Source organism: Salvelinus sp. IW2-2015, unplaced genomic scaffold (genome assembly GCF_002910315.2).
Source record: "Salvelinus sp. IW2-2015 unplaced genomic scaffold, ASM291031v2 Un_scaffold2404, whole genome shotgun sequence".
NCBI classification, from domain to species: domain Eukaryota; kingdom Metazoa; phylum Chordata; class Actinopteri; order Salmoniformes; family Salmonidae; genus Salvelinus; species Salvelinus sp. IW2-2015.
In genome coordinates this window covers 122,155-131,562 of record NW_019943725.1, presented here as the reverse complement: position 1 = coordinate 131,562, position 9,408 = coordinate 122,155, and the positions used below count along the sequence as shown (strand labels likewise).

Below are 9,408 nucleotides of genomic sequence, written 5' to 3'. Positions count from 1 at the left end.
AGATCTCCGACCGTTCTACTTCTGAACTAGAGGATCTCCGACCGTCTCTACTTCTGAAACTAGAGGTTATCCCGACCGTCTCTACTTCTGAACTAAGGATCTCCGACCGTTCTACTGCTGAACTAGAGGATCTCCGACGTCGTCTACTTCTGAACTAGAAGAATCTCCGACCGTTCTCTACTTCTGAACTAGAGGATCTCCGACCGTCTCTACTTCTGAACTAGAGGATCTCCGACCGTCTCTACTTCTGAACTAGAGGATCTCCGACCATCTCTACTGCTGAACTAGAGGATCTCCGACCGTCTCTACTTCTGAACTAGAGGATCTCTGTCTCTGATCGTCTCCATATGTACAGTATATCATATTGCGTTAGGGTTCCGTTCCACTTTAGAGTCTTAAATTGGCATATTCTCTATGGAATATCTAACAAGCGATTGATTCTCAATATGTAAATCTAATTTGAATGAATTTCCTGACTTGACTGATTTAAGATTTGCTGTTCCCCTTGGATCATTTGCTGTCCAGGGACCACTGTTGTAGGGGTCCAGGGACCACTGTTGTAGGGGTCCAGGGACCACTGTTGTAGGGGTCCAGGGACCACTGTTGTCGGGGTCCAGGGACCACTGTTGTCGGGGTCCAGGGACCACTGTTGTCGGGGTGCAGGGACCACTGTTGTCGGGGTGCAGGGACCACTGTTGTCGGGGTCCAGGGACCACTGTTGTCGGGGTCCAGGGACCACTGTTGTCGGGGTCCAGGGACCACTGTTGTCGGGGTCCAGGGACCACTGTTGTAGCTAAGGATTGCTTGACACTGGAAATCTGTGATTTGAGCCATTTTGAACATTATGCACTATTGTCTTATCTACAATATATACGTTATTCACCCCCTTGGAAATGGGATTTTTTTTCTTAAGTAATAAATTAAGCTCTAATATTCAAGTGATAAAGCCTGAGAAGCCGATGTTTGGAGGGTATATTGGCCCGAGGCGAACACCGGCTCCCAGGGCATTATCACCTTTATACGGGTTACCAACATATTCAAATAATGATTTAAATATTTTCATTAAAAACATTATTTTGATGAATTTATTCATCCTTCCATAAGATATAGTCCCTACACAAATCTATGGTTGATACCCAAGCCGGTTGGTCGTTCGTTCTATCGGTTCGGTTGACAGAGACGCAACCTTTTTGTTCTGTATCTATGGACACGACCCAGTCGTTGCCCTTTTTGTTCTGTATCTATGGACACGACCCAGTCGTTGCCCTTTTTGTTCTGTTCTATGGGACACGCACCATCGTTGCCCTTTTTGTTCTGTATCTATGGACACGACCCAGTCGTTGCCCTTTTTTGTTCGTATCTATGGACACGACCCCAGTCGTTGCCCTTTTTGTTCGTATCTATGGACACGACCCAAGTCGTTGCCCTTTTTGGTTCTGTATCTATGGAACGACCCAGTCCGTTGGCCCCTTTTTGTTTGTATCTATGGACAACGATCCAGCGTTGCCTTTTTGTTCTGTATCTATGGACACGACCCAGTCGTTGCCCTTTTTGTTCTGTATCTATGGACACGACCCAGTCGTTGCCCTTTTTGTTCCGTTGCCATGATGGCTGATCTTATCCCTTGCTTGCTAGCTAGTCAACTTTGGCTAACAGTCATGTCAAAGTGTTGCCAGAATAACAACAGTAGCTGCATTTGCGTATGTTTTAATCTGTTTTCTAATGATTGTTTCGGGATACATCCATAACAATGAGCTAATGATTTCTCCTGGCATAGAACATTCTCTCTCTCTCCAACTACACAGCTAACAGTCACTTGAAACTGAAGATGGCATGACAGCAAACTAGCTACATTTACTGTTTTTCCATTGACATTTCTTTCTATAGATCCATAAAAATGATGCTGAGTCATGATTTCGACTGGCTGAGAAAAGCTGCCCGTCTGTCCCGACACGTTCATTTACCATGGGATAGCTGGAGATCGAGTTTCAATACTGCATTTTTTTTGCATTTTTTTTTTGTTGCAAACGTGGAGAGGCAGACGGCAACGTTATTACAAATCTCCGCTGTTGAAAACCAATTGTTCATCTAAAAGTAATGTGAGATAATGTCTAGATGCTTTTTATAGTGGGGATCAAGTTTATAAGTTGCCTGACTGGTCTGATTAGACAGTGGATTGCCAGTCAGATGGAACAGAGTAAATAGACATTTTAACGTCATAGATTTAGCCGTTGCAACTTGTAGAATAGACAAGGGCTGGAATGCGGTTTTAACCAATCAGCATCCAGGATTAGACCCACCCGTATAAATCTTGATTTAGATAAGTATTCAACCCTCTGAGTCATGTTAGAATCACCTTTTGTCAGCGATTTACAGCTGTGTGTCTTCTTGGGTTGGTATCTAAGGGGCCGATTCAGACTGAGGAAATATACGCCTTTGCACTTCTCAGTTGGTGTTCAGACTTACCAAGCACGCATTGTGCTCTGCAGGTGTGGCTACCATGCCCTCAATTAATAAATATAATTCACCCACTGAAAACCCTCCCACTTGCCAACCGATTCTTTTTTGTTGTTGTGAAGTTTACATTCAATAGGGTTTTCAGTACATTTATCGAAAGCCATCCCTTTAAATACGTTGTACCTTTTTGATATTTTTATTTTATTTTTTAATTAGAATTTTGTCTTCAGACTATATCGTGAGATGGGTTGAGAATATTACGGATCAATGAACTTAAGCATCTAAATATATTGATCTCTGTTTCAGCACCAACTCGTAGATTTTGTGGATTATTTCGGACGATGTTAACCTCTCTTGGGTACGTGAGACGTTAGCATCCCACCTCTTCAACAGCCAGTGAAACTGCTGGGCGCCAAATTCAAATACAGAAATACTCATTATAAAAATTCAGAAAACAAAACATATTTTACATAGGTTTAAAGATTAACTTCTTGTGAATCCAACCACGGTGTCAGATTTAAAAAATGCTTTACGGCGAAAGCATACCTTACGATTATTTGAGAACATAGCCCACTAGACAAATCAGTACAAACAGTAACCATCCAAGTAGAAGAGTTACACAAGTCAGAAAGAGATAAAATTAATCCCTTACCTTTGATGATCTTCATATGGTTGCACTCAGCAGACATTCATTTACTCAATAAATGTTCCTTTGTTTGATAAAGTCTCTTTATATCCAAAAACCTCAGTTTTGTTCAGTAATCCACAGGCTCAAACGCAGACCAAAAAATCCAAATTGTATCCATAAAGTTCATAGAAACATGTCAAACGATGTTWATATTCAATCCGCAGGTTGTTTTTAGCCTAAATAATCGATAATATTTCAACCGGACAGTAACGTCGTCAATATAAAAGGTAAACAAGAAAGGCACTCTCTCGGTCGCGCGCATGAAACACACTTTAGGGTCTACTCATTCAGACTGCTCTTACTTCCTCATTTTTCAGAATACAAGCCTGAAACAATTTCTGAAGACTGTTGACATCTTGTGGAAGGCATAGGAACTGCAATTTGAGTCCTAAGTCAATGGATACTGTAATGGCATTGAATAGAAAACTACAAAACCACAAAAACAACTACTTCCCAAATTAATTTTTCTCAGGTTTTCGCCTGCCAAATCAGTTCTGTTATACTCACAGACACTATTTTAACAGTTTTGGAAACTTTAGAGTTTTCTATCCAAATCTACCAGTGATATGCATATCATACCTTCTGGGCCCGAGAAGCAGGCAGTTTAATTTGGGCATGCTTTTCATCCAAAATTCTGAATGCTGCCCCCTACCCTAGAGAAGTTAAGAAAATATGAATCATTCTAATCAAGTTTGGAGAGCCTTTACGTATTAAATATATTGATGAGTCAAAAATAGTGTTTTGATTTCATCCTGAAAGTTGCCATATTCAAGTTCAATCCATAAAATATTGGAAGGTGAGAGAACGTGGACATGACCTACCCTGATCCTCACTAATCCTGGAACTGTGATGACAACAGTCCAGCCATCATTAACCTCCAGGCTCCAGGTTTAAACCGTCTTAGTTTCATAAGGACTCTAATAGGCTACACGTCCCAAATTATTCCACACCGTTAGTCTAATACGACCCTGGAACGACGACACAGACGTGACCGAGGAAGAAAGGGGAAGGATGCTAAATGTAGGCTACAAATTGAAGGAAACTATGAGTGATAAATGCATGTTGGTATTACTGATGGTGACTCCCGATAGTGGCTAATATTTAACATGATACACACTSTAAAACTGAAAAGCCTGGGAATACAATTAAAACATTGTAAAGAGCATAAATCAACTGGAGGTTTGGTATATATATTTATAAAAGCCTATAGATTGGGTCTTCAAATTTTCAATCCCCGCAAGTTATTAGGGCATACAATTACATTTCTGAATAACAGCTATTTATAACCTATTTCACTGTGGAAAGGAGCCGTAATACATCTCATGTTGATATGATTTTAATTTGGCCTCTGTGACTGGTTTCACATTCGTCTCCCAGGGATCATAAGGAAAAATCTAAAACAGCCTACGTATAGTAACTGTCTCCAAAAAGCGAACTCATTTTACCTCTAATCAATTATCAATTACAGTGAATGGTATTATTTCTATCAACAATAAAAGTATTTTATTTCTCCTCTCGACCGTAGTCATGGTTTCCTAAAGGAATAAGTGAAGTTCTGATCCAGTTCTGATCCAAACACTTTGAACAAATTAAGGAGAGGGAGAGCAAGAGAGACATTGTTGTATTTCCCCACCCCCCCCTCTTAATTCATCTTTCACTTAAGCGAAAAACTCACCAGAAGCAAAACCTCAACCTATTCAAATGAGCTCGTGGGGAAAAAAGTGAATGACATTTTGTATTGTTTTGTGACTACAGTGATGAAATGCAAAAATAGAGACGTGTTGTAATTAAGCGAGATTGTACACACAGATTGGATTGTGGGTTTACTAACGTGTTCTAGTTTGTTGACTGTAGCGTTAATATGGCGCCTGTTCACAGACAGCTGTTGTGCACTGAAGGGAAGAGGAGAGTTTGTAGATGCGAGAAGGATTTAGGGCTCTATTCAATCTGCTTTAGCTGACGTCAACATAGCGGTTGTTTTGGCGGTGTTGGGTGGAACTGCATTAGAGCTGTCAAATCCACGGCATTATACCTAAAGCGGACATTGCCATTGGCTGCACGGAGTCTCCATTAACAGAAATCCAGTCTTGTTAACCAGTTGAAACAGGAATGTGGGGTGGAATCTCCACCTCCGTTAGGGGGGATTGGATGGAATCTCCACCTCCGTTGGGGGGGATTGGGTGGAATCTACACCTCCGTTAGGGGGGATTGGGTGGAATCTACACCTCCGTTAGGGGGGATTGGGTGGAATCTACACCTCCGTTGGGTGGGGGAATTGGGTGGAATCGTATTACCTCCGTTAGGAGGGATTTGGGTGGAATCTAACCTCCGTTAGGGGGGAGTTGGCGCCTGGGGAAATCTCATACCCAATATCCGACAATATAGAGTGGATTGAAGAGGCCCTCCTATTGATTTAGCCTCTATGGGGCTTGATTCAGTTTACATACGTTCATTAAGTATTCATTCGTCACTTGAGCGTCAATTTATGTCTGGGGATAGGTTCCTGACACTGTTACTCTCCTGAAACGAAGTTGGGTGCACAGCGTGTGGCTCTATTCGTGACGAAGGGGTCGACTAAGCAGCAGAGTTCGGTCAGCTGATACCAGAATGCTCAACAGTGCATTCTGCCCCCGACTCCAATACTGCAAACATTCTGCTAATTCACCTGTTTGTTGAATCAAGCTTGAATCCTGATGAGGGTGATAGGATCCTTCATCGAGCCGGCATGGTTCTTTACAACATAGCGTATATAGTAGTAAGATGATGCTGTATGTGGCTGCAATTGAAGGTCAACTGGGCAGAGGTCGTTTACTTTAAGGTATCTGTTACCATGGAAGATTACGTTTACTACTGCTGGCAAATGGACGCAAAATGGGGAGGGACGACCTGAATTTCTCAATGTAGAAACTTTGTTTAGTTAGCGATAACGAACCATTTTGCACTGTCTCTGACAAAGAGTACACACATAGAGTCAGCTAATGAATGAGGGTGCAAGGCAGTATTTAATGTGTCACTGTCTTCTTGATTAGCTCAATTGATTTCCTCTAAACTTCTTGGGTACACACACATTTATATGGCAGATCTATCTTGGCGGTGATGCTTCTTGGTGGTCCAGTGTTGCACGGGTGTCATTCTTTGGGTGGATCACCAGTTCTTACTGGAGTTCCATCTGACAATAGCATTAAAATTGAAATGTTTCCAATCTGCTCTCTCCTGTGGAGTCCTCTCAAACAGCAGAGCTGAAGGGAACTGGGTGATGCATAACAACTTCTGGGTGTGACTGGTTGTTGCTGTAACTCTAAACTATTGGCCTATAGGTGGCCGCAAAGGCAAGTGTTTGGGAGAAACAGGCTTACTACAGTGCGTGTTGCTGCGGTCCTCTCCGGTCCTTAAACCGCACCACTGCAGTCATATTCATGGTAGTGTTAAATAACAGCCTTTGGCCCTGTGAGGATTCTGCAGACGACTATTAGGAGCTCATTCGTAGAGACATGAAACTGCAACTAAGTGAAAATGTAGTCCTAGTCTCAACTGGCCAGGCTGCTATTGAATGAATACCCACGTTCTACAATCGATTAATTATGACTATAGAAGGTTATGCCACTTGAAGTGTTGTCCTGACATTGGAGTGTTTTGGTAACTCACATGTCTGACAGGCTTTTCTTCATGGAGAAACATGGGGCTTGAAGTGGAAGTTCTACTGAGCACTCGTCACCAGTTTCCAGCACTCTTCGAACCTCAGCGGTGTTGTTAAGAGAGGGTGAATTGAACACAAACAGAAGTTAACGTCTCACAGACCATGCTCAAGGAGTGTAGGATTGTAGCTGTGGAATGCGACTATACTTCAAGCATGCCAAGGCGTCCCAACCGTAATGACTCCTCCCCCTCTGACTTCTGAGCGCTGCTTCCTTGTAGGCGGTTCAGGTTGACAGTTGTCTACTTGCGACCAGGCAAGAGGCAGAGCTAAATTGGATGGTTCTGATTAATGAGGCCAAAACACAAGCTTTTTAGATTTTGAATGTTCATTATTACGTAGTAGCTAGTTGGCAATCATATGGTGTGGGTGAGTTTACATGGCGTGAGATCGAAGAGAGGTCTTTCTGGGGACGCCCTGGCTCTGTGCCAAAATGGTGAGGGGGTATCGCGCGGGTACGTTCACATAGTTCTAAGGAAGACGAATTTACATCCGTTAGAAAACTCCACGACAGTAGAAGTACGACACGTGTGGTGGTCTCTCAAGGAGAACAGACACATATTCTAAGTCCTTTGCCAGATTTCAAAGTCCTCTCCCTTGTCCAAAGATATGAGGAGGGGAGAATGTCCGGCGACGAGGGTCAAAAAGTCGATATCTGCAATAAAGGCTGGTATGTCGTGTTTTGGTCGCCCCATACCTCTGGAATTCTATATTCAACTTGGCAGGTCCCTGGCTCTCCTGGAGTAGAATTTGTGGATTAAGAAGCTTTTTCCCCTTATCATTGTAATACTTGTCATTCCTGAAGTCTGTTTGTAGGGCAACGCTCATGATCGGGTGAGAGGGAAGCATTAGAAGTATCATGTAGTACCAAACCTATCACTGTTTACGTTGAAACTGGGTGAATATGATGCAGTAACCTATAACCCTATCACTGTTACATTGAACTGGGTGAATATGAATGACAGTAACCTAAACCTATCACTGTTACATTGAACTGGGTGAATATGAATGACAGTAACCTAAACCTATCATCCAACATGCTGCAGTAGAAATAAGGCCGTGATCATGAAAAAATGTATCGTCCTCCTTAATCTCACGATATGTAGACAGGAAAGTGCATAAACAGTAAATAAAGTGATGCGCTCTGGTCTGAATTCCCCCTAACAGCTTTCCACACCTCAATTGTGCAATATTTGACCATTTATTATTTTCAAAATTCTTCAAGGTGTTGGGGATAATGGCTAGACAGAAAAGTCTCCATGTATTTTCAAGCAGATTTAAGTCTGTAAACTGTAACTAGGCCACTCAGCAACATGCAATGTCACCTTGGTTAGCAACTCCAGTGTTTCTGGCCTTGTGTTTCAGGTTGTTATCCTGCTGAAAAGTGAATTCATCTCCCAGTGTCTAGTGGAAAGTAGACTGAACCAGGTTTTCCTGGAGGATGTTGCTCGATTCTGTTTCTTGTAAACATGCAGCCACCACCATGCTTGAAAGTAAGGAGGCAGTTACTCAGTGACGTGTTGGATTTGCCCCAAACATAAGACTTTGCATTTATGCCAAAAAAGTTTATTCCTTTGCCGTTTTTTTTTTTTTTTTTACTTCAGTGCCTTGTTACATACAGGATGCTTACGTTTTGTTGTTGTTGTGGAGTAACTACAATGTTGTTGATCCATCCTCGGTTATCTCCTGTCACAGCCATTACACTCTGTAGCTATTTTAAACTCACCTGGTATTATCCAGAGCATGTCCTTCCTGCCCGCCGTCCAGAAGGAGGACGGTATACTTCTTGTGTCTGGGTGACAATGAGACTTTCAAAAAAGCTCCCTGGTCTTTGTAGTTTAATCTGCGCTTGATATTCAATAGTTGACTGAGGGAGGTTTCGTATGTATGGGGGACAGAGGAAGTCAATCAGAAATCATGGCAACCCCTACTATTTCATACAGTCCAGGTAACTTATGATTTGTTAAGCCACAATTTAATCCTGAACTAATTTAGGTTTGCTAAAATAAAGGAGGTGAATACTTGTGCAATGATTTATTTTAGTTATTTGTTTTTATTAATTTGTAGAAATATATTTTCTTTGACATTATGGAGTATTTTGTGTGGAACAATAAATAAAATCACAATCAAATCCATTTCAATCCAACTTTGTAACAACAGAATCCAAGGGGCTGGGTGTTTGAGATCAGGATGTTTGGTATGACCTGTTATAAATGATGCCTTGGTGTTTGGTATTACCTGTTATAAATGATGCCTTGGTGTTTGGTATGACCTGTTATAAATGATGCAATGCCTTCACATTCATACATGTTTCCATTCAGTCATGAAAAGAGGAGGATAACTTCTCTGTTTTACTGTTGGTTCTGAGGAGGATAACCTCTCTGTTCTACTGTTGGTTCTGAGGATAACCTCTCTGTTCTACTGTTGGTTCTGAGGATAACCTCTGTTCTACTGTTGGTTCTGAGGAGGATAACCTCTGTTCTACTGTTGGTTCTGAGGAGGATAACCTCTCTGTTTTACTGTTGGTTCTGAGGAGGATAACCTCTCTGTTTTACTGTTGGTTCTGAGG

At 41.9% G+C, this 9,408-nt stretch overlaps 2 long non-coding RNA genes across 2 annotated transcripts in view; both read right to left on the bottom strand.

Moving 5' to 3' along the window:
• Window positions 1-19: 19 nt before the first annotated feature.
• Window positions 20-272, bottom strand: LOC139025233 (uncharacterized). Its single transcript, XR_011476707.1, has 2 exons — window positions 190-272; window positions 20-59 (listed from the first exon to the last, which is right to left on the bottom strand). It is a non-coding gene; the product is annotated as an uncharacterized lncRNA (long non-coding RNA).
• Window positions 273-8,364: 8,092 nt separating this feature from the next.
• The window catches only part of LOC139025232 (uncharacterized), a 2,790-nt gene continuing 1,746 nt past the window's right edge, over window positions 8,365-9,408 (bottom strand). Inside the window, exon 2 of the long non-coding RNA XR_011476706.1 lies at window positions 8,365-9,381. This is a non-coding gene — a long non-coding RNA (uncharacterized lncRNA). The remainder of the gene's footprint in view (window positions 9,382-9,408) is intronic.